The sequence below is a fragment of the Python bivittatus genome, unplaced genomic scaffold (assembly GCF_059951505.1).
Source record: "Python bivittatus isolate LINGU-HERP-01145 unplaced genomic scaffold, Pbiv_v1 ctg000410_np1212, whole genome shotgun sequence".
Lineage (NCBI taxonomy): Eukaryota > Metazoa > Chordata > Lepidosauria > Squamata > Pythonidae > Python > Python bivittatus.
Window position 1 is genome coordinate 8,136,486 of NW_028277067.1, and position 27,156 is coordinate 8,163,641.

The 27,156-nt window shown below is 37.6% G+C and overlaps 1 protein-coding gene across 3 annotated transcripts in view; it reads right to left on the minus strand.

The window, feature by feature from the left end:
- The window catches only part of ASIC2 (acid sensing ion channel subunit 2), a 453,834-nt gene that overhangs the window by 412,766 nt on the left and 13,912 nt on the right, over positions 1-27,156 (minus strand). The window lies entirely within an intron of this gene.

Genomic DNA, 27,156 nt, shown 5'->3' on the forward strand with positions numbered 1-27,156 from the left:
TCCAAATATATAACCAAGATATTGCAATGGAGTTTGGACTGGACAAGTGTGCCACCCTTACCATCAACAGGGGAAAAATAGTGAAAACTGAAGGAATCAAGATGCCCTATAGAAATAACATCAAGAATCTGGATGAAGAAGATCAATACAAATACCTGGACATGCTTCAGGCTGACAACATCAAGCACACTGAAGTCAAGAAGAAGGTTAGTAGTGAATACATCAGAAGAGTGAAGAAGAAAGTCCAAACTCAGTGGTGGAAATACCATCAAGGCGAGTAACACCTGGGCAATTCCAGTCATTAGATATACAGCTGGAATAGTGGACTGGACTCAGGCAGAATTAGAAGCCCTGGATAGGAAGACCAGGAAAATAATGACAGTGAATCATGCCCTTCATCCACACAGTGACGTTGACAGACTCTACTTACCAAGGAGCACAGGTGGGCATGGAATGTTGTGAGTACACCAGATAGTTGAAGAAGAAAAAAGGGCATTGGAAGAATATATGAAGGATAGTGAAGAAGATGCACTGAAGCTAGTACACCATGAAGGCTTACTGAATACCAAAGAAACCAATCTGCCTTTAAGAAAGACCAAATGAAGAACAGAAAAGAGACATGGCAAGGCAAAGTATTACATGGCCAGTACACAAAAACAACTGGCAGGCAAAGCAGATAACAAGACCTGGCAATGGCTAAGAGCAGCAGAGTCGAAGAAAGAGACAGAAGAGCTAATTCTGGCTCCCTAAGACCAAGCCTTAAGAACAAATGCATACAAAGCCAGAATTGAGAAGACAGCAATAGACAGCAACTGCCACCTCTACAAAGAAGCTGAAGAAATAGTGGACCACCTACTTAGCTGCTGCAAGAAGACTGCACAGACTGACTACAAACAATGGCATGGCAAAGTAGCAACAATGGTGCATTGGAATATCTGTAAGAAATACCATTTGCCTGCAAGCAAGAACTGGTGGGACCACAAAACAGACAAAATAATAGAAAATGAAGAAGCTAAAGTGCTCTGGGACTTTAGAATTCAAACAGACAAGCACTGCCTCATAACACCCCAGACTTAACAACTGTTGATAAGGAAGACAAAAAAGTCTGGATAGTGGACATTGCAATACCTGGAAACAACAGAATAGAAGAGAAAGGACCAGAGAAAATCACAAAATACAAAGACCTGCAAATAAAAGTAGAACAACTATGGCAAAAGAAAGCAGATAGTACCAATAATAATAGGTGCCTTGGGTACAATCCCAAAACATCTGAAGCTCCACTTGAACACCACTGGCATTGACAAAATCGCCATCAGTCAATTGCAAAAGGCAGCTTTATTTGGAACAGCTTACATCCTGAAACGATACCTTTAACACCATCACACAACACCATCTGCCTATCCCAGGTCCTTGGGAAGGACTTGATAGGTGGATAAAAATGCCAAATCCGGTCTAAACATCTGACTGACTGTGCAACCAAGAATAATAATTTCATATACTTACTCATCCACTCCAAATAACAACAACAGTAATAATAATTTAAACTTGTATGCCTTCTTAGGAGTAACAGCCTACTAAAGTTATTGTTCTCTAGCAGGCTGGTATCTACCTTAGTTTTGATCAATATCAGATAAATTCAGATGGGGGCCATGGGTCTTGTCTCTATCTCAAAGCAGATAAATACCAGAGTAATGTTTTTGATAACCTGATTGGATGCTTTGATTCCAAACTTTTTGGAAACTCTGTCCTTTTGCTGGACCTGATTACACTTTGTTATTGATCCTGGGCCTCACTAGGGCACTTCCACATGGTACAATTTTCATTCTATCTCCAACCACCCATCCCATACAAATCAATTTGAAGCCAACCTTCAATTGACTGACTTTATTTCTGCTAGTCTCAAAGCGCTAAAAACAGGCAGGGAATATCATGCACCAATCAATTCTTCCTCCACCTCACCAACAGGAAAGTTTTAAAAAGCAGATTTAATAGTATCCTACTCCCAGAATTGTCACAATAGCTACAGTAACAACATGTCTTGCCCTGACTCCACACAAAAGAAATTTATAACATTATCCCACACCTAACCCTGATTTCCACTACGTGTTGTATGCGTTTGTCCTACTGTTCTCCTCCCCCCTCCCCAAAAGCAATTGTTACTGGATGAAACCATGCTGCTGTGAATGCACCATTACTTCTATTTCTATTTAAAAGCTTCTCCTATCACTAATGCTGCAAGGATAGAATTGTGACTTTTTTTTAGGAACTGGTTATAGTGTAGGACCTCTATATATGTATTGTGGGGGAGACAAGGAGAAAATAATGGTTTAGTTTAACCCAGAGCCTAGAAAGCTGATACAAACCAAGAAGCCAAGCTAGATAGCCCCCCTCCCCGCCCAGGACTGTAAAACCAATTAGAAACTAGAAGGATTAAGATCAGAGTCTCAGTTAAGGCTGCCAATGTTCTTTCCTAACATAGTTAGGCTGCAGCCCATATTTAAAAAGAGCAAAGCCAATAGAAAAATAGACTATATACAAACCCCAATATATCCCAGAATGGGATGAAGAATGTTCTGGAGGTGCCCTGACCTGAACACTGATTTGGACCAGACCTTGACTACACTATTATCTGTCATTTGACTATGCTTTTTGGTCTCTCTTATGAACCCAGGACAGAGTCTACAGCATCCTGGGAAGCGTGACATATGGATGCATGTATTTGATGCACTCTGGAGGAAGAGTCTCTTCAGTATTTGTTCCTTTTCAACTTTAACTCTTAGAATTTCCCCACCTACATGGCTACTGCTGACAAATTGGTGAAATGAACACATCTAAGATTGGAGAAGCCTATTCTGGGCTATTTTGTCCAGTTCCTTCTGATCCTAGCCTGTTTTTGATTCTGACTATCAATTAGCTGTAGCTGAGCACATTGACAGGATTTTTTTTAATCTACCATCAAATTGGTCTAAGTGGTATGTGGTTGTTTTGTCTATTTTACATTACTATCTGAAGGTTGGGGGATATTTTGGTAGTACAGTATAGCTTAATAGGGGCATATTCTGGCAGGCCTACAGAAAAATCAGTTTAGATGCCAAATACATGCATTTCATATGGTATCTTTATGGTGACTGGTGATTCCTAACCTTTGCCATTGTAAGCAGAGATGTAGAACCAAACGACAGAATTCAGATTACTTTTGCAGGCTGATCGTCACAATGAGCTGTTGGGCTTACAGAGAAGGATAACATGGAAAGAAGGTCTGCCAAGTCACCTAAAGATGTGGCTCTAGGGAGGGATGATCACATCCACGCTTTTCAAAGGCTAGGGATAGGTTCCCCCAAATAACTCACAGGCCATTCATACATTCGAGCTTTCCAGACAAACAACCTTGTAGAGCCTACTTAATAAATATGGTCCTAGTTCAATATGTTTACCTACGTTTCATCTTTTTACCATGATTTATGCTAATAAAAAATCCTATACAAATATAAATGTACCCTATTTCATTATGAAGGCCATGTCTAATAACCACAAACAAAAGAAAATATGTGATATAAACATCTACATGAAACTCCAGATGGAGGTCATTTGAGGCTTTGGAGTGGATGCCATTAGTATGCTGATGACACCCAGATCAATTTATTTTACCTTCTAATTCCAAAAAAGCAATAAGTATCCTTGAATGTTGCTTAACCTCAGTAATCGGCTAAATGAGGGGAAACAAGCTGAAATTAAATCCAGACAAGGGAGAGATACTGTTGGTCAAGAAGGGCTAGATTCTAGAACTGAAGAGAATCTTCCACTGGATGGGTTGCCTTCCCCCAGAAGGAGTATATTAGCAGTTTGAGGATGCTCCTTGATTACCACCTGTCATTGGATTTGAAAGCAGCATTTGTGGCAATGAACATGCTTACACAATTACATCTAGTGCAGCAACTGCAACCCTTCTTGAGCTGGCCAGACTTGGCAAGAACTATCCACAACTAGATTACAAACCACCTTGACAATTTCAATATGCTATATGTGGGCTACCCTTGAAAAGTTCTGAAATTGCAGTTGATGCAAAATGTGATGGCTGGGCTGCTGACTGATAGAAGGTATAGGATTATCTGGTGCCTATACTGAAAAATATGTACTGCTTAATAATTGCCTTCTGGGCATAAGTCAAGGTGTTGGTATTGACCTTTAAGCTTTTAATGACTTGGGTTTTGATTATCTGCAGAACTGCCTTCCTACTATGAACATGCTTGCTATTTAGATCAGCAGGAAATGCCCTTTAGAAGGACCCCCTTCTAGAAACTCAATAACCTGGAGTGCAGAAAAAGGCCTTCTTCTGCAAGGCTTCCAAGCTGTAGAATCTACTCCCTAGGGACATGTGTTTTGCCCCCACTCTCCCAATATTTAAGAAGATGGTAAAAACACCAAGCTTTTCATCATTAATTTATTCTGATTTTTAATTTTAATTTAAAATTTAATTATATTAATGTTTTAATTTATATTTTGCATTGCTTATCATTGTAAGCCATCTTGATCAAGAAACAGAAAGGTACAACAGAAATTCAGTCAATAAATACATGGAATAAAGAGGGGGGATTAAAAATGTCCTCTAGGTTTCATTGTACAACCCCATATTTCTTATCCATAACAAATTTTGAGTTTTGAACATATAGTTGATGGAGGATGGATTCTAAAAGAGAAGCAACTTCTAGATCATTACCATTTGTCTGCCAAATGGGTTTTTCCCTCTTCAAACAGCAGTACCTATTCCAGTTATAAAATCCAACCACTAATACTGATGGCGGTAACATAGTGTCAGTGGCTGTAAATCTCCTATCATTAGGGTATCTTTGCTTCTCATTTACAGCAACAAGTGCTTGAAGACCATAAATCCCCATCCATTTTTCTAAAAAGGCCCATATGAGATGTTTCAGTGAGGCTAGGATTATATTCTAACAAATTGGTATCCTCAAAAGAAATGTGCCAAAATCTTTAAAAGGAAACAAGAGACGTTAAGGGGAATTACTCAGAAGATCAGCACAAAAAATAAGCCAAAATACTATTTCTGCAAACTGCATAATTTCCATTTTTCCAGAGTACACCCTGTGTTTGTTTGCACAATATAATTCCACAATCTCAGAGATTAATAGAACCATGCATGCTGCCATTTTATCCCTTATCACATGTGGCCCTTTAGCACTTCAGTTTTTAACAGTATGCTGAATCTTAAGAAAGCCTCAAACCATAATTTAAAGACAAATAAGTCAGGGATAAGATTGCAACATACTGTATGCAATCACAGCCACTTATTACTATAGCATAATGCTTTTTCATTATGTGGGAACCAGTTCTCTAGCCAAGCAGGCCAGGCCAGGACAATCACATCTTTCTGTTGACCAAGAATTGTGGGACAGGAGCAACCAAACCATTCATAATCACATACAGTATCTGGGGAGCCACAACATTTTGCACATACAGTATCTGGGGAGCCACAACATTCTGAAGGCATTTGAATGTGACTGGGCATGCTCACAGACTAATGGGACAATATTGCTGACTGAGGAGGCACTGAGTCTAAATCCAGAGATTCCTCATCCTGAAAACTTAACCACAGAATTCTCTCCTAAACCAGTTCTATCAAGGGTTGCAATCAAGTCCAGCAGGCACCGGGTCTGCAAATACACACTCCATGCTAATGTGGCTTACTTATAAGGAAGCTAGGATTTTCCCTTCACCACAACCATCTTTACATTTTTTGGCCCAGCATCACACAGTACACATGTCAATGCAGTCATCATCATAAAGAACCTACATTTGGTGATGAATTTCAATTGGAGAGACTCCTTCTGCAGTCAAAAATTCAATCATAGTACATTACTTAAAGTGCACCAACAAGTATTCACTGCAGGCTTACATTTCATGAACAATAGTAACACAATCTTTTCTCGCAGCAGTTTCCCACCAGGTAAAGAGAGAGAGCAGATTTTTAAAAATATATCAAAGTTCCTAACACATCGATACTGCTATCTCTTGGCAATTTATAACACTGGAGACATTCAACCCTTGTGCATATGTGTAATGTATATGTGTGTGTGTGGTGTGTGTAGCTTTTCATATATGTATATACATTTTACAGAACTATTTCTAAACTTTTTGTGCTTCACGCCCATAAATTTCCAGCCTTCCTTTTTCTTCTTTCATATCCTCCCAGGCTAAAATGGAAGTTTTAAAAAAAAACAAAAATAATTGAAGAAGATATTATTTCAAACTTATTGCAGAAAACCTATTTGAGCAGCCATATAAATGAGAATCAATAAGATGACCGCTTTTTAATAATGACATTAAAAAGACCCAGAAAAGTGATACAACTGACTTCAAAGTAATATACAATGCTGAAACACAGTAAAAAAATCCCTTCCCAAACTCTTTTGGTTAGTGGTCACATTCAACATCTTGACAACATATTGTTGGAATTTATTACAAAACAGCTTCCATAGAGGCTTGTCCATTCATAACATCACTAGTATGCCAGGTCTAGCCAAACAGATGAAACAAAGCAAAAAACCTTGCCAAGAACCTATGTACATGGCAAAGATCTGAGCCACAAGTGCAAATCGCATACTCATGCCTATAAATCACCAGTCTATACTGATTAAATGGGTGATGCTCAAAGGGAGAAAATGCATTTACAACTTAGATGCAAACCCATTTATTTAGAAAAATGATAACAACATACACAGTACAGCTAAAACAATTTTTTTTCCTCTCTGTCAAATCCTCCAGCCACTCCCATTTGGCAAAAACCTAGGCAAAACATTTACACCACACACAAATATACCAGATATACAGAAAGAACAACCACAAGACACAAGCCAGCATTACTGACTTTTGGCAAACATGCCTATGTACATCTGATTATTCCTTCTTCTGAGTTAAGTGGCTATTTGTGACTTATTTAGGGCTTATAGTAGTGTGCAAACACAATGTCCTAGGAACTTCTTTTCCAAAGTATCTCCCTAAGCAAATCTGAATTATGCAGATCCTTTCAGATTTTGATCTTGCTAGAAGTCCCTGCCACACTTTCGTACAACATGATTGTTTCCAAGCCACATGATTTGAGCAAATATTGGGTTATGATATGTTCACCAATAATGAATACAGCTGACTTCATTTTATACAAACAGCCACGTTTTTAAAAAGTCAAGAAAAATCTCATACAAAGCATAGGCAAAATACCATCCTCATATGCCCAGATATCCCTGTCACCCTTTTCTAGTTTCCCCAGATACTCCCTAAATCTATCCAGCATACCTCCTCTCTCTTAATGGAAAGTGAACATATTTCAAAATGTAGCACCGGGAAATCTTCCACCATTTTTATTTTCTCAGAATGCCTGTGGGGCTCATGGGTATCCTTAAAAGTAATGTTTATGCTAAAGGCTGACCCTCCGCACTTCTCATTTAATAATTTTTAAAAATTAAAATAATCCGTATAAAAGAAAATCAGGTGAAATAGGGAACCTGGTTGGTGTCTTTAGATACAATGGTGCATACAGGCACCAAGACCCATAACCCCAGGAACTCTGATACATAAAAAGATATTTCCAATCTCTAGCAATTCCTGCTGTCAGCAGTAATTCAGCAACACAAACAATTATATTGCATACATCTGCTCCTCTTTAGGGGGAAGAATGTACCCTCTTCAGGCACATTACCTGAGTTGAATTCTGATCAACGCTAATCATAAAGTACATATATAAAGATGGGTTGAGTAGCTATTTAGTTCTTGCAGTATATTTCCTGTTGCTAACTTGGCTAAAGTAACTTTTGTTGGAAAACAAATATTCTATATGTTCAAACATCAGTACATTATTTCAGCAATCCCATCCCCAACACTAAATGTAGGCAGTCTCAGTCTCAGAAATTTGGATCTGCTAATAGCTTGTATCCAGCTTTGCAAACCAAGATTAAGAGTCAACTAAATTTTTTTCTGGTCCAACTAATAAAAAGCATGTTTTGTTAGATAATGAGTACTGGGCTCTCAGAAGCCCATTGTGGTGGATACTGCTAGGCTCTGACTTCATCTTAAGCTCTCCCATTTCTAACTACTCTGACTGCTACTACTCTCCCCATCCTGGCATCTGAACTCTGAATGGACAGAAACTGTATTTCAAGCATCAGTTTAGGAGAATTCTGAAACAGTTACTGAACCATAGTTTCAAATGAGAATTCAGAAATAGAGTGAATCAGAAACCAGCATAATGACAAATACCTTAACCCATTAGGAAAGCTATTGTAATAGAGACAGTACTAAGTGCAGCCATGTCTCTATTATTATATCCAGGCTCTCTGTGTTAGAAAATGCCTCTGTTTGTTAGTTTCCTCCTCAGTTCATCACTATTCTAATTCCTTAACTAGATCCTTTTCCCACCTCCAGGCTTCCAGCCTCCAAGTTTATTATGCAGGCTGAAATAAAATGCTTGGGAGTTTGTACAGTACTGGAGATGATATGATGGAATTGTATCTCAATCTGTATTAGAGGCAGAAAAATAACTGTGCATTCCTCCCAGATATCATCTTCACTTTCATTTGCCACCCTCAGTACAATCAGAAACATAGATTTCAGCAACATTCTCACTGTTTTGCTGGTATAGGCATAGGAATTGTACACAACAGCCTTTTTTATCCCCTTGAATGGTTGCTATGAATCCTATCAGTTCACATGGTTTGAGAGAACCTGACCACTGCACTCCGCCCTCATATAAATCTATCAGAGGTGTTCCAAATTTCAGGATTGCCTTCAAAACACTGAGAGTTAACATGTGACCTTTAGGCTTAATTTGAATGAGTGTAACATATACTGATGCCTGCTTGATAATTGAGAAAGCCAAAAAGATGCCAAAAAGGAGTCAGTATATGGTTCATTGATTATAGAAATGACCTTTGATTGTGTGGAATGTGCTTAGAAAAATGGGAATCCCAGAATATTGTCCTCATGAGAAACTTATACACAGGTCAGAATCTGTCTGTGAAGAATTCATGGATGGATTTCATTTGATATACACTGTATATACTCAAGACCTCTTGTGCTTGACTTTTATCCCTGAGTGTCCTTAAGCTTAGAAAGCTCAGTATGAGATGAGAGAGAGAGAAAGAAAGAGAGGAAAAACCTATTTCCTACATGCTTAAGAATGAATTGAGCATTTTTATAGGCATAAATGTTTGCAACTACAGAACCAGAGCAGGTCAATTTTTATGTGTAACTTAGTTAGGTACATGAAATCTTGCATATCAGCAAGATGTAAAAAAGTATGGACTATATACTTATAGTACTATATACATATAGTACTATGTACTATAACTACATTTGGTTCAGAGGAAATTTGAACTGTGATTCTTGCTTCTCTCTCAGGGATTTCATAATTAAAAAGTCAGGGAAGCACATGGGCAATGTTATGGATGAATGGGTGATATGAAATACACTGCCATGGGGCTGCGCATGTTGCTAATTGAGCATTCTCTTTGCCACGGGTGCCATGGAAACATACCTCACCCCTCTCTGGGCCTGAACTTGTGCTCTGGACCTCATATTAGTCATTCTTCTGGGGCTCAGTAGCTAAGAAAATCAGAGTTTGAGGAGCTCAGGGATGCCGAAAATATGGCCAATTTGGGGAGTAGGGGGAGGATGTAATGCCCATTACTTGATTTCTAGAGAAATAGTATTTCAGGCTTGGTAAGTAAATATACCTTGATTTATCTTCATACATTATTTTATATATCTTAAATTGGAATGTTGCTCACACAGTACATATAGTAGTAAAAGGGAGACATCCTGCATAAACACAACAGAAACATATTATTATGCTGTTCCAGGGCTAAAGCCTGGCATCAAAACCAGGAACATATGAAATATATCAACTCAAATACTATATGCTGCAAATCAGTCCTGGCGATATATCCTCGTAGATTTATTGCAAGGGGCTTAGGCATAAAACAAGTGCCTTAAGCAATTTGAAACAGCCACATTTCAAGGATGTTATACAACCAACCATGCCCCCTGTGAGAAGAACTGAGACAATGGTTCACAGCAGCTGGTTCAGTTGGCACAAAATAGATCAGGTGATACTATATGTAAACAAGTGTTAGCATAGGCATGTTTACATATGTAAGCTGTCTATCACTTTCACCATCCAAGAGATTAAGCTGTATGATAATTTGGATAGAAATAATATGCAAAGTAAACAGATCTTTGTCCAGGTGGATTTAATTGTTTGATACTCAATAATTAAGCTGTATAAAATTGCCACAGTGGCTATCCCAAAGTAGAATGGGATAAAGCTTTGTACTACGAGTACTAATCTATACTAGGCAAGAGGCCTTGCTGAACACTCTGCGTTTTAATAATCATCATGCTGAAAGGAACCAAAAGATCTTCAAGTACGAAGACACCAAAGCATGTCTATATAATCCCCCCCACCCAATCCAAATAATACAATTTGGCCTTCAGAAAGCCATAAAGAATAGTTGCAGAATAGTCATATAAATGAACCAATACTGCTGGAAAAGACAAGAGAAACCCAAAGCATGCTAATTCAAGGCAAGTAAGCAAAATCACCAGATCGGGGAAGGCTGCTATGAGAAAGTAAACCAAATTCTCTCTTCCTCTCCCTCTTCCTATGACATGATGATCACTTTCATGGAAATTGGAACTAAGTTATATGTCTCAAAAGTACTTTTCTCTCCAAACTATCAGCAAGCACTGAGAACATTATCCCATTAAATTACTGCAAGAAGGTTTTCAGATTTAATGTTGGTTTCTGAAAAAGTATTCCTAGAAATTGATATTTTAGCAAATAACAATAACAATAGTATATATCTGTATTAGATTAATGGAGGGAATGCTTCTATAAATAAAAACTATATTGCCTGTTTTCCTTTATCTTCCTCTGCACCCCAATCTAGTCCTTTTACTCTATCTTTGTAATTTCTTTTCTAATCCCAGTCTAGGATGCAGTGGGAATCAAGAAATTAATAGTGCTGTCCAACAATATAGATCCAGCAAGCAAAATGTGTGTGTGTGCACGCGCGCATGTATGTAGCTCCGCTGGGAACACATTAAACAGATCTTTTCTCAGGATCATATGCCAGCAGTGGAGGGTAGCCATGTGAGTCCAGGGAAAGATGCAGCTGCTTTAAGGAGTTCCCAACAGGGGGTACTGCATGTACATCTCCATGCATGGTCTGAATCACATGTTGCCTTTAGAATTCTGATCTCAGCACAGCTCTAAAAATTAAAAATGGTGTACAGGTCCTTTTTTTTTTTTTTAAGACTACTTTGGATCAGTGATAGGAGCAGAGAATTGACTAGTAATTCATGGCTATTAAGTCTTCTTGTAATCCAACCTTTTTTTTAGCATCTTGCAAATTTCAAGGGAAAGTGGTAACTTTGTGGGTATTAAGCTAAGATAAAGAGCAAAAGGGGTTTTCAGCTGAAACAAAGGCTTTCTCTGAAATGCAGGGAAAGACAATGACCCAAGAAAAGAGAATATTTCCTATATATTTTTAATATCTTATTTTAAAAAAACACTTCTCTAGCATTTACAAAAAGTGCTTTTCAGTTCTTATTCTTCATTCTTGTCAGTGAAGCTATATATTTCCATTTTATACAGTATATGAGAAAATAAATCTGAAAGAAAATCTGACTTGCTTCTGATACTACAAATAAGTAGATCTGCATATACTTTCCTAAGGTATCACATTAGCATGGAATTTAATCAGAGCTGGACAATTTAGCAGTATAAGCATCTTTCATTTTAACAAAAGTGTAAATACATTTTTAGTCTTAGCTCTTCAAAAATATTCTTGAAAGTTCAAGAGTAATACTGGTAGAAATTACAGAAATTTGGAGTGAGTACATCAAGCTAAGAAGAGTTCATGACATTGGTAGAAACCGCACCCCAAAAAGATTATCCATCCTAAAGACCATGTTCTAGTTTAGATTTTGCTGAAGTCCTGCCCTAGCTGACAGAGCAATGAAATATTTCCTGCTCAAATTATCAAGGGAAAAGAGGAAATGCAGCCTGAAAAGGAATTATGTTAAACAGAGCTTTAGAAAGACACTAGTGACTTGTCTTCCAAGGAACCAATCCTAAGTAGCAGCAGGCATCTGTCTGGTAACAAGTTCCAAGTGACACAAATCTATCTGGGGAATTCAAGCCACTGCTGAGATGCCAGACACAATCTGAACCAGCCAGCTGTCATCAAATTATGGTTCATGGTCTATGCATCCAATAGAATAAAGCTGAAAAAAATGTCATGTTTGAGCAATATATAGGTGAATAAAGGTTCAGATTCAGGCTGTTGCAATTTTGAACATCTTCAGATTTGGTTTTTGAAGCATAGAGAACTTTGACAAAACTACTATTCAATAGTTCTGAATTCCAAAATTGCTAAAAATATATTAAGCAATATTATTCAAATTCACTAATTTTATATCTTGCCATTTTTTATTTAAAAGAGTTTCAAAAGTGATACATCACAGCATACTATATGTTACTAAAATACAAAACAGTTTTTAAAAAAACAAAACAAGGTCACTTACTATTAGTCTTGTCATGTTGCTTAGGTTGCTTAAGATAGTTGAAAGATATAATTATAAACCTCAATACCCTTCCTCATAAAATATTTAATGATTCATCTTGCCAAATAATCACTCTCTCTGTTGCAGTAGCTATAAGTATACTTATATATACTGTTGTGTTCACCTTCATTAGTCTGTACTCAATAATTTAGTCTCCCTCTAAGTGCTCCTTATTCTGATGGTTTTAGCACTACTCAACCAAGCAAACAAACTCTAGCTCATAGCAGAGATACTCATGTAAGCAATAGTCAGGTGATTTGCAACACCTTCTGTTCTGCCATTCCATTGTTTCTAAAATTTGAGTAAACATATGTCATTCCATCTGGTTATCTCCAGTTAGAAAAGGCTCCACAAATTCCAGAATTCCCACCCATATAAAATTATATTCAACCTGTATGTAGAATCATATATGAAAGCTGTATATGTAGCTTTACTTCAACATACTAAATGTCCAGTATGTACTCCACATGTCCATGTATCAGAAATCCAGCTGATTGAAACTAAAAAGGAACTTCTTTATTATAATGCATATTTCATGCAACAAAAGTAACTGCTGCTGTAACAGACAAGCATCACAATATATGAATCAGAAATGTGTGTTTCACATACAAAGTCAACTTGCATCAGGAAGACCTGTTGGTAGGTACTCAGCTCCCTGACTGCATTCAGCCTCTATCCACGGTGTCTCAACACTTCTTTATGCTTTATATTTATGCATCAACACTTTTTATGCTTCACGTTTCACACAGAACTTGCTACAGCAGACATCAGTGTGAGTAACAAAAGTCCCTATATAACATGTCAACTGGCCCCAAGTGCTATAAATTGTTACAGACTGCAGTGATGTAGATCTGAATGCTGAAAGAAATGAAGCCAGGATAATTTGGAGCAACTCTACCAGATAAAGTGCTGCAATGGCTCATAAGATAAGGAAAAGATACCTTGGAACTTGCCAGAAGGCATTTCTTGAAAAGGTCTCTTGCCAGCCTGGCAGGTTATGGCATTATCTGCAGCCCATTTTAAATATACTGCAGCAAATCTGCAGTCCTGCATTCTATTAAATCAAAAAAAAAAAAAGAATTCCCCGAATATTTTTCTAAAATCCAGTAGTAGAGATCATTTTTACTAGATTGGATCTGCCAACTGCCACTGCTAAATTTGATGTTGTGTTCAAGAGCAAGTAAAAGACGCAAATAACAAATTAATTGTATTAATAATTATGGTCATCTAGCATAAGTAGCAATGCCATGCTCACCTTGCATCCTGTAAATTGGCTCATTTACTTATGCCATCATGTATGCACTGTGTAATATAGACAGACAATCTTTTCTTTGCATGAAGATGCCTGGCTAGATAACATTTAACCTTATTATACTAGGAGTACACAATAGTGGCCCTTAACCTGACTTTCATGAGGCCCTCGGCCTAATTACAAAAACCTTTGCATAAGATAAGTAACTTCAGACCTCTGAGAAGAATAGTATGTTCCTCCTCCCGAGCAGCCTATTTTGTAGGGAGGAAGAGGGAAAGGAGGGGTGGGAGAGGTATCAGAAAGAGGCAGAGTGAGGGGACTATGGCACCCATGTCAGAATCCCATATCAGAGCCCAGAAAATAACACTTGCTGGCTCAACCATATACTGTAGCTTCTGGAATGCACTGTTATTCAGTCTCACAACATTAGCTAAATGTTGAAAAGATAGATAGGTCTATCCATCATTGTTCTCAGTTTCTCTTTGTATTGTAGATCACGTATTTATGCAACAAAAATACCCATAATTCAGGCTACTTGATGGTTTGGCTCCAGTTGACTTTGCTATATCTGGTTAATATACATAGCAAAGATATAAGTCCCTTGCTTTAGTAGGAAAGGGAAACTGCTTAAACAGTTTTCATTTTATAGTTAGTTGCTATATGAGCCATAGTTCAGTGGCAGTAGATTCTCATTAATGCCAAGATGCTGTGAACTACACCACTCTGTGACATGTTGATGATTTATGCTATCCCCAAACTGATGCTGAGGACATAACTGTGCTCTCTCTTTTGCTGCACAATGTTAAAATAGAATAAAGGCTAAGATGGCAAAAGGTACTCTTTACTCTTTCTACAGCAGAACATTTCTACAACAGAAGTTCAAAACAGTAATAAAAGTTTTTACTCAAGCAGAGAGCTATATAATAAGATGTTGTTGTTGCTGAGTCCATTTTGAATAAGAAACTGGCACTGCAATTAAGAGAGAAGGAAAGAGACTTCAGGGCTATCAACCTGAATTTTAGCAAATGTCCACTTCCCAGAAGAAAATCTGACAAATTATCATTAGAAAACTTCCATGATTAATCTCATACAGAAAAGACCATTCTCTCAATGATGTGGCCACAACCTAAGAACCCAATACCTCTCCAAAATTGCCATATTAAAAATTAAATTAAATTTCGTTTTGTCTTAGCCTCATCTTCTTTTTAACCTGGCCTATTACTTTCTGACTTCCAGTATGCACTAAAAGGTCAGGTGTGGCCTTAGGACTGAAAAAAAGTTGTTCACTCATGCTCTGTTGCTAGTTTTACAAAGGTTGATTAGAGAAGACACTGGCGTAGAGTATATCCTGACTCCATTCATCCTGATCACTTTGATCCTGCATGGAAAAAGAACCAACCACATTATTTCATTATTTCTTGGCCATAAGCTTCCAATTCTAAAGTAGACTTAGGTGAAATATAAACTTAGGTTTTTCTCAAAGATTCTGTTTAGCTATTATGCTATACCTATAACTGAATCACCATTTGCGTTTAGGAGTATCTGAATTCAGGATAGAGCTTTGAACCACATTTGTCTTCAGCTGATAGATTGTGACTCCAAATAGCTCACATTATAAGAGCTCTATTATTTAAAAACAGCACGCTGAAAAAAGAAAGGTGGGATAGCAGTACGAAAGAAATGAAAAAAATAAGCAATATTTCTTACACATACAAATCCCACTGTAGCAAACAGCTGCCTATATATATATCCACGTGTGCATTTTTCTTATTATTTGATATTACTTATTATATTTTATAACTGATATTTTAAAACATATTTTATTTTTACTGCTATTTTAATGTCTATGACCTGTCTAGAGTCCATGAGTTACTGAGGCAGTAGATAAACCACATAATTAACAATGACAATAACAACATAGGATAAAGGTAGTACCCTTTATGCCAAGTTCACTTCTACTGAACTCATGGACATATTCATGTATGTTCCTTGGAAAAAATACAGAAGTGATTAACCACTGTTTTCTTCTGAGATTTTTTTTAAAATCCCAGTCTAGCCTACAGCCTGGTAGTCCTGGTAGCCTTCCATCCAAGTATAATCAGGTCTGATCATGTTTACCTTTCTGAGATCAGCCAAGGCCACCTACATGCTTAAACAAGGCTGAAAACTAATACTTAAATGAACTCTCTTTATACCGAAGCAAAATTTATCTATGTAATATTTTACTGAAACTTTACATGTTGAAGAGGTTCGTATGCATAATACTGTTTAATGCTTTCAGTGCCGCTGAAGGATAAGTGACTGCTATTATCTTCATTTTGCAGATGGAGAGGTAGTTGAAGGTGAGAGAATAAGAGCTTCCCTTTAGCATTATTAGTTGCAGAAATCTGAACTGGACCCCTGCTATTTTATGACCCAATTTTTTAGACACTACACTGTACCATCTCTAAGTTGTTCTATATTACATGCATTATTATTTATATTGGATGTAATCTCGAAACATCAGTAATAGGATGATTATGGCTCTTTCCCATGACACACTTCTCAGGAAACTACTAATCCCGTCAAATTTCCTTACTGGTAGTTCTGGCAGTGCACAGTCCCTTCCCCCATTGGCTAGACAGGCAATAATAGGTACAACTTGGCCATTCCAGCCAAGCAAAGTTTGGGAGATGTACTCTCTGCTGCCAGGCCTTGGCAGTGAGTTCAGTAATGGAGAGGCTTACTTTTTCAGCTACCTTTTTCTCCAATTCTTTTTCTTAGAGGACTAGAAATGCAAAATGGGTCAATGGAGTGGGTTGAGGTATTCCCATGACACAACCAAGTGGGTGGAGTTAGTTAAATCCTGAGCATGACTGAGTCTGCTATGGATTGATTTCAGTTCCTTCACTGAGTTGGTTAGGGATTTTGTGGGAACAGGGCTGTTTCCTACTTCATAGAAGACAATCATTTATTGAAAAGTGTCTTTTACATAAAGGGCAAACTAGTCTCAATCTGGTATAAAGTCAAGAAACATCAAAAGACAAGGAAAATTCAAGTCTTGAAGTTGGCCATAATAATGAACATCTCTATAAGAAGACTGAGCAAATACAAAGGTATGGCTCATGTTGTTTTTCCCATTATGGTTATATAATTTTTAAATTTGTGTGTAAATATACGAATTAGCATTATACCCTTAGGAGAGCCTGGCCCTTCTTTTTGGTAATATATAAGTGATCAGTCATATTATACTGATCCAAGCCCTCAGTTCATACAACATGCTTATTTTGGTTGCTGATTTAACCTATTTTCTGTTTTTGCATAATTCATTGTATCTGTCAAGCCCCACAAGACTAAGGAAGTAAGAACAACACGGATTTCACTGAGACATCTTTAATGCTAGCTTGGGGTAAATACAGAAACCTGAAAAATGTAATAGCAGTTTCCTAGCTTCAGTAATAATGAGTTCCTTAAGGCAGAATATGTTTGAGGTGCTTTTTCCCAGATCTCTCAGCAGGTGGACTAACTTGCCAATACTTAGATCATCTTTCAACTGGCTCTTCCCCAGGTCCCACGGTATCATAGACAAATCAAACAGGCTGGGTTCACACAATACACTCATTCACAATGAAACTAATCAAACTTAGTTCTTCAGGTGATCCAGTTAAAAATGTTGTGTAAAACTAGCCTATAAATCATAACTACAGTTTCCTCCTATATTCCATTAGGAGAGGGCAGTCCACACTTTGCAACTCACATGCAAATGGCACCTGTCCTTCAGATTGACACCTTCAAGGACATACTACTTCTGCTTCTACTGCTGCCAGGAATAGTGTCTATAAAATATTCATAAGGCCCAGCTCTACTCCTCAGCCAGTTCTGCAGGCAGGATTGACCCAGAAAACAGAAGCAGTAACTTCATCCTTATCCCAGCCTGTAAACAATACATACTTCCTTTTCCGATACAATACCAAGATTTGATCTCCAGGAGATTCTTATGAAAACCAACACAACCATTACTGGGATCTACCAACATTGTTATTTTGGTATATAGCAACAATAAGGAAAGTTTACAATGTACCATGTTGATTTCTTAATAGGTTCAGCCCTTGTTAGAAGATTCTTAACTTCACATTACTACAAAGAGAATCCAATTTTTATTAATCATGTTTGTACTCTCTCTTTCTTCCAAGAAGCTTGGGATTGTCCCATTCTTATCCTCAGAGCAACCATACCAGATAAATTAGACTTGAGAAAATATTATTATTGCTCCAAAGTCATCTAATAGGCCACTGTACAGTTAAACATAATAAAGTCTAAAGTCTGCTTGAGAATTAGAGCTGCAACTTCAATCATTATTGGACTATCTTACTAATTGATAAATATAAGTTTGATTAAAAGTTGTTTGGACTAATGAACATAATTTTTAAATGCATTCTTCTTAGATATGAATAATAGTTGGAAAAAAATTAAGAGAGATATTCCCCTTTTCTCACACTCATGAGAGAATATCTCTTGTAGGAAAATATGCTTCAAAACACATATAACTCTTTACCTACTTTCAAAAGCAGTCAGCAAGCAAATAGTAAGCATTTAGTGTGTGGTTTGTTGTAGCTAACCAGGGACGAAGAGAAAAAGAGGAAAGTAACAGAAACAGTGAATAGCTTGCCACTCTGGCACTATCTTGTAGGTTCCAGTCAAGTCAACTACCAGTGTACTTCTCCCAAAGATGAATTCCAAGGGAACACCACTTTCCCTAGCACCTTGTGGCCTAAAAAAGTATCCCTTTTGCTTCTGAACTATTTTTTTTTCCTTCACTGAACATTAAGGTAGATGTATTAATCAATGGAGAAAAAGTTATAGTTAATTTAATCCAAAATCCATCTTAGGACTTAAAGATCATACAAAAATATGCAAGCTTTCTAACTCTCTTTATCAGGCAAAATATTACAAAAAGTATCTTACCCAATTAAGGGATCTTAAAAGCATTAGCATTAACATTTGGATTTGCTTAATAAAGATACTCCAAAAGGAATTCAGAAATTTCTTCTGGGCATCATGGTCTTCTTTGCTTTTTTTCTGATTTATTATATTTAAAGTTCTTTAAATGAGATATTTAAAATCAAATAGGGGGTATATTATGAAGGCAGCAGGGTGGCATTTTAAAGCCAACATTGTATACTTGTTATTTCTTGTGGGAATCATAACAAGGCAAGAATCTTCAGTGCCCCACATCCTAGGAAAAGGTAAAATTTTGGTAGAGCTCAGCATGCTGCCTATGAAGTTGGCTGGGAATTGTGGAAGAGGTAGCCAAACATATCACACTGAAGACTGCCTTAGCCCTATACCATTAGTCACCTTGTTACAGATAATACTCAACCTAATGTCTTACTCCAGGTAAACCCTTGCTGCCCTGGCCAGGGGAGTCTATTCATGTTCATCAGAATGCAAGTAAAGCCTGAAGGCAATCAAGTAAGATTCCTGATAGTGGGATATGTGAATAAGCTTCCCATTCAGACCTTCTCCCTCAATAAGAAGGTGAGGAAACTGGAATATATGGCCAGTTTATGTGCAAACCAAGCCATCATACACTCAGTATTTGTCACTTGCTTGACCTCAGACCTCTTTCTAGCTGACACACTGGGTGATCCCCTTCAACAGTGAAACTTGCTGACTGAGCCATCTCTCTTGAACCCAAGCTGCAGGCAGACATAGCAACGGGCATATAGCTTGTCTTCTTCCTCATAAGTAGTCCTTCTGACTCCCTCTGCTAACTGGAACCTGTTGTCTCTTCTATCCTTTCTATCTTCTTAAACTCTCTGACTCACAAGTAATCTTTCTTTCATTTTAAAGCTTTGCTTCCTTTCTCCCTTACTCTTGAGTAATCTATCTCCTTTTTATCTCTCCAGGTTGCTTTCCTATACTAACCACTTACTTTTCTTTTTCCTATCCATTTCTCCAGGCTTGGTCTCTCTCGGTTAAGTCTGTTTGCATCAGGCAGAATCCCTAGATCTGCATGGTTCTGCACTCACAACTCCACACTTTTTGTATCTTTTTCAAACATGTATTTCTTCCTCCTCCAGATGACCTCCTCCCTAACTTCAGAAAGTCCCAATTCCTATTTCCTTGCATGCTCCACTTTGTCTGGCAAGAACCTCTTTTATCTCATCCCATGATTTTCCCCCATATTTCCTTTACATCTGAGGCCCATTTCCTACATCCCAGTTACAAACTCTGAGCGCCCAGTTTTCTAACAACCAATTTATTTATTTGCTTCCCATAGGAACCCGCTATCAGTTTGCACCACCTGTAACTTTACAGTACTACTGCCCCCTGGATAAGAAGCATTATATGATTATAACACAAAGCCTAATCATAAAGGCTGCAGTTTAAAGGCAGTTTCAAGATAGAGATTACATGGTAAATGTATTAATTCCTGTGAAAGGTTGCAGATCTCATATTAAACTATATTCTTAGAACAAGAAGCAATGGTTTGGTCCTTATTTCCAAAAATATAGCTATTGGCTGGCTTCTGCAAACAAGGTACTTTTTGCCATATGGCTGGTTCACATTAAGTTGCCTAAGCCACCAGGCCATTCAAGACATATAATTAATCACAAGTTTAGTGCCTGAGAAATTGCATGAGAAACTCAGTCCAAATCAAAGTCTCATCCTTGCTATGATTCCTCCAGCTGTAGTTTCCAGTTGGAGGGATGTTTCCAAGTAGAGAGGATATAATCTGGATTAGGTGACCCCAACATTGCTATTTAGTGGGGGGAAAAAAAAAAGTACAGTGGTACCTTGGTTCACGAACTTAATTTGTTCAAAGACTCTGGTCGCGAACTGAATTGGTCATGAACCGAATCAAATTTTCCCATAAGGTTCAATGTAAATACGGTTAATCCATTCTGACCCCTATGAATTTGGTCGGCAACCGATTTTGGTCGCCAACTGAATCAAATTTTTCCATAAGGTTCAATGTAAATACGGTTAATCCATTCTGAACCATATGTATTTTTTTTTTAAACCACAAAAATATGAAACAAAGTACAGTACAGTACGAAGAGGGAGAACACTAACCTTGCTTGAGGTGACTTCTGGCGTGGAGGACAGGAAGGCGGGTGGGGAGGCAGTTATTGTTTGGAGGGAGAGTCCCCCTCGCCTACAGGAAGCCACGACCACGTGTCACAGCAGGGAAAATGGCCGCAGGTCATGTTCATCATCCAATGCGGAGTTCGTGAATGGAAGCAAAATTTTGTGAACGGTGCTGTTTGTGAACCGAATTGTTCGTGAACAGAAGCGTTCGTGAACCGAGGTATTACTGTACACAAAATCAGATTACATTATTAACATCACACCTACTTTGACTCTTAATTCTACAGCTAAGGCACGAAATGAATTGGCATATATTGCTTGATGCATGCAATCTTTGCTGGTCTAACTATAGGGCACACTCAAAATATAGAGTATGTATAATACTCAAGCTTCATATTTGTTAAAGAGAAGGTTTTCAAAAGCACAGGAGAGTTTTAAAAAGATACTTCAGCTCCACTGCATACTTAGGACAGAAGCCAGTAAGAAGTTCTGCAATGCAAGCCCTACTTCAGGAATCTGGTTCTATATATCATTAATGTAATTCCCATTTTGCTTTGTGCAGAACTTGCTGGAGACAGTACTTTTGCTCCTTTGTACTGCTCTATGTAAAGCTGCAAGAAAATACCATGTAGTATGCTCAGGAGAATGGCAACTTGTAACCATACTCATGTTTATTCATGTGCAATTCATCTTTGTTGTTCTGATGGGCACAAATTCATTTGTTATTCATGGGAATTGCACGAGCACTCTATCAGCATTCAATGTTAGTTAATAGCCACTTAGGATGTGTCTACCCCAGCCAGTTTTCATTTGAACTCTCCTAGCCAACACCACAAATGGCTTTGTTTGCAGATCATATGACTTTTTGGCAAAATATAAGTTGCTGTATCTCTACCTGTTTACATTAAATAAAGAACTCTATAACCTTGCCCTGAATCTGGAGTTTGCGGTTGACAACTTTTTTTAATTAGCCCCTAGTTCTGTGCCTGTCAAAGAAACATATTAGGAAAAAGAATCTAATTCTGTAAACTTGCTACTGCATCTCTTTGGTTCATATTCAATATCACTTTTGTAATGAGCAGCGTTCACAGAACTAAGCTTCTTGGTGAAATATAAGAAGTGGATAACTAAAATTATTTTCCCCATTCAAAGACAGTATATCATCCATTACCAGATCTGAGGTACAGAGTCATCAACTTTACACAGTGGCCTAAAAGTACCCAGATCTGACTACTGTAAGAAACTGAATGTTAGACTCAGTGGAAGTTTGTTTGACATTGTAAGGCAACTATTATTAAACTGATAAATTGAATTTTTTTGAGATAATTTATTTAAGTAGCTTTTCTATCTGTTTTTGCTTTTATAGCACATTAATACTAATTTTCATACAAAACTACAGTGATAGGGAGTATTCATATAGATGGTCAGAATGGTGATATTCATAAACATTCCTTTTAAATGAGCTCTGCTGTTGCTCCCTGTAAAACATATTCAGTTGAATCTTTCCTAAAAAAAAAAAAAAGAAGAGGTTATAGGAGAAAACTTTTCACGGCCTATAAATGGTTTGAGTGCAGAGCACATTCATTCAGCAGAACAAAGATTACATCAGTTTTAATTGTTTATTTTCATAGTAGTTCAGTTCTTTATTAGGGTCATTGACCAATACGCCAGATAAAATTACACATTACAAGTAAGTGACAAAAATGTGCACATCAGGAAGAGAGAAAATGGGGGGGGGGGACGACCATAAAATCACTAAAAATATTTTCACAGTAAAAATCCAAGAAGCTTTCCAATCAACTAAATATATTCACAGCACTGACAAGCAGGCCATCCACCATATCTGTCTCATCAGTGCCCTGCTCCTACTCCTTGATACAATTGCTCAGAGCTTATCTAGCCTGTCACTTCAAGCAATATTTCTGCACATAAACAGAGAGATATACATAAACAGGGCATGTCAGCTCTTGTGGGATAGTCTTGCCAATGTTGATTCCAACACAATACCTTTTTATCGTATCCATATGTTAAAGCAGCCAATTTCCATGTGCTGGAAAATTGGAGACCTGATGGAAATTAAACTGGCTTTTATTTTTGGTAATATAAATACTGTAATGATTTCAAGTTGGTTTGCATAAATAAATCTAATTTGGCCTGCTGCACTGATTTGGAAGAATCAAGGTTATATTTTAAAAAGGAAGGATTGATAATTGCATTAATGTGATTGAAAATAATTTTGTATAGCATTGTATTTGAGGATGAACTGTATTAGGTTATCTTGAGGGTTGTTCATACACATATCTCACAAAAGTTATTTTTTACTTTAAGGTTCTACAACTGAAGCAAAACCTGTATTCTAGCATTTTAACATTTTGTCGTATTCAAAACCGTTCTCAGGTTTTCAGATGCATAATAATGGAGATTCAAGCCAGAAGTAATGTTCATAAACAGACAAGGTATAAATATAATTGAAAGTGCCTACTAATTTATTTGCCATTTGTCTCCCCATCATTAACTCCTTCCAGAAGTTAATATCCCGGCTAGCTCCTCTTCAACCAATAATCATCACCAAGACTAAGAAGTGTATGTATGGTGTTTCCTATTAAAGGCTAAGCCCAGAAGGGTTTAAGGGCAGAACTAGGATCAATACAGGTAGTCCTCAACTTACGATCACGTGACCCCAGGATGTTGCAATCATCATAAATACGTGCTGGTTGCCAAGCGCCCGAATATTGATCACGTGACTGCAGGGATGCTGTGACAGTTGTGAATGTAAGGACCGATCATAAGTCACTTTTTCCAGCACCGTCATAACTTTGAACAGTCGTTAAACAAATAAGAGCAGACACAGATTGAAGACATATACTGACTCAAGATCAGGAGAAGAAAATAAAGGTAAAAGCTTTAAAACTGCTAGCTTTTTACTTTTTTTCATAGGCACTGGCTAGGAAACAGAAGCCAAGTCCTTCTTAAACCCTCCTGTCCTACCTATACACAGCTGAAATGAAACCTCAAATGAAGCACCGTGCTTTATCTTTCTCTCTAAGATAAATGCATATTTATCCTCTACCATTTTGCCTCTTTTTTATTTTCAACAATATCTAAAATCAGTCCAGAGAGCATTTGGAGGCAGGACCATTGTTTTTCTCTTCCTCATTCAGTATCATCATGGCAGCACAGTAGAGTAAGAATGAATTTGCTCCTTCTCCAAAACATACATCACACAGCCTTACAAACATCAGGAACAAAAAACTTCCAAATATTTTAGTACTCATTAAAGCTGTGTGCATTTCAAAAGGGCACTTCAAATCAACCAAAGTTTCAATTAAAGCATCTCTCCAAAGCAAAGCATCAAATTGAAGTGGCATTCGCCTTTGAAGCATCTAGCTGGAACAATCACTCTGCTTCAGTCCAGATGCTAAAATGAGATTTTTAACCTACACAGTAGTTCCTTTCCACTGGATTGAATAAACTGGTAAAATCAAATTGGTTCACTTCCACATTTCAGTTCAAGGCAGAGTGATTCAATCTTCCATGTAGAAATCAGATTTTTACGATGGTCAGGATCCAGGTGATGCCTCGAAGCAGAACAGAGTCACCTGACACAAGCCTACTAACTATCCTGTCCAAATGAGAAGCGATTTGTAGGAAAGAAGAAATATTTATAAGGCTAATTTATATTAGGTCATAGCTTTGATCTAACCAACCTGGTAATCTTTGTTATTCTGGCTGATCCATGCAACTATCAAAGAGTGCCTGACCACTCAACCTACTACAATACAACCAACACAAGCTATGAAAAGGATAACACTACCATACATCAGAAATGTCTCAGAAACTACCAACAGACTGTTACAACCACATGGCATCTCCGTAGCACACAAACCAACTAAAGCCCTCCAAAACATCTTAAGCAAACCAAAAGACCCAGTAGCCCAAGAAGAAAAAACAGGAGTCATCTACAACATACAGTGTAAGGACTATAACAACCAATATGTAGGACAGACAGGGAGAAGGCTTGCAGAGTGCATCCATGAACACCAACTAGCAGTCAGAAGACATGATGAAAACTCCTTAATCTCACAACACATGGACACACTTAACCATAGTTTCAACTGGGAAACTGTCAGCATCTTAGACCAAGCTAAATCCAAAAATGCAAGGGAATTCCAGGAAGCTTGATATTCAGACAAGGCAGCCATCAACAGGCACATAGAAATAAACAACATCTACACATTATTCAAAAGAGACAATAGAAAGGAAAACAAAAGACCAGAACATCTCCTCACCAGCAATCATCACCCAGATAAGCAGAGATTAACACCAAGATTACCACTAGATATACAAAAGCAGTAAACAATACCCTAATCAAGGAACTACGGGGGGGGGGGGAATAAAACAAAACAAAACCCACACGCCCACCAACACTGGCAGGGCATACCACAATATATAAACAGAGAGCAAACCCCATTCCATTCTAGCACTGAAGATGTTACCTAGCCAGGTAATGAAACGTTTGCAAGAAAACAACCAAGCTCAGAGAACCCCAAGGACTCCACAGTTCAACCCTGAGCTACACATATTCACTTTTATTGGTATTCTGGCTGATATTTACTATCCGAAATCTTACATTTCCAACCACCTTAGTGAGATTATTTATTTGATGACACTTGGAACTGAACCACTGAACTACCGATCTTCCCCTGAAGTTTTTTTCCCTGGTGGTAGCTTTTACTCAGTAAAAGCAACCAAAAACTTTTGATCCAACTCAGGCCCCATAGATTTGCTACCACGTTTTTGATGGGAAAATGTCATGCATGCTATTTCTCCCCAACTCTCCTTTCTCATTCTGCAGTTGCCAAGCAAGTACACCCAATTCCTCCAAATTGCTTTTTTATATTTTTTTAGGACAGAGATGGTTAAGAATATTGAAAGTTTTATAGCATCTTCTCAGAAGTATATATATGTAGAGAGTGAACTTTGCCACTTCTAGATCACAACTTAGAACTCATTATTTTATATCAGATTTGGAATGTTATTCTTCAGTAACAGCAGATTAAATACTGTCTTATCAATTAATATGACTATGACCCAAACTTTTCATCCTGACAATTTGCTCTTAACATATAGCCACAATCCTTTCTACATCACAATAGTGGGTTTCCAAGCATCAGGAAAGTGTAATATTCTCTTTCCATAACAAAGCACCCATTCTCACTAACCCCTATCTTTATATTTTAAAAATCACATCGTTGCTTCCAAAGCCAGGTGGAAAGTCTAAGTTACATCAAAAAGTCTACAGTCTGAAACCTATATCTGTCATGAATTAACTATGCAGCTTAAACATATAGCTGAGTTGCCTTGCAGCAGAGAAAAGCAACGTGCTTCATGCTGCACCAAGAAGGGCAAGAGTGGACTGACAGAGGAAGCCTGAATTGGTGTGATACAAGGCTTTTTAAAGTGTTGGTCCTGTTGGTCTTTCCTATCGAAGCAAACTGCTTTCTGTCTCAACCTTCTAATAAGGGACTCCTGTTTTACAGGATATATTATAACATGCTGACACATATGAAATGCCTTTACATCTGAATGTGAGATGATAGATAGATAGATAGATAGATAGATAGATAGATAGATAGATAGATAGATAGATAGATAGATAGATTCTAAACATTGTACTGTTATTAATCAAAACCCAAACTGTTAACCTGCCCATAACTTATGATGTAACTAAGACAAAGCTTCTTTTGGGAAAAAACATTTCCTTTCTGTCCAATGTCTTAATCTGGCTATTGCCATGAGGAGATGGGATTGGTAGGTAAAGAAATTTACCATATCTTTTCAGACCCAATTCCTGTGACTTTTACAGGATTCTGAGATGGAGAAAAGAAGAAATTAAATAATATTCACTACCCCCTCACCTTCACTTTTAACTTCTCCATTTCAGGCTGCTGCAAAAGGCACAAGAGAAAACCAGTAGGACAAAATAGTTAGTGTAGAAAAGAATTTTCTAACATAGTGCCCTTTATATGTGTTGTGACTTCAAGTACTAGAATTCTAAACCAGCATGGAAATCTGGATGACACCATATTGGTAAAGAGTACCCTTCTCATTGTTTTCTGTCCCTTCCTTTTATTTTAATTCCAGGCCAGGATCTACTTAATTTCATAACGTTAATGCTTGACAAGTTGGTCAGA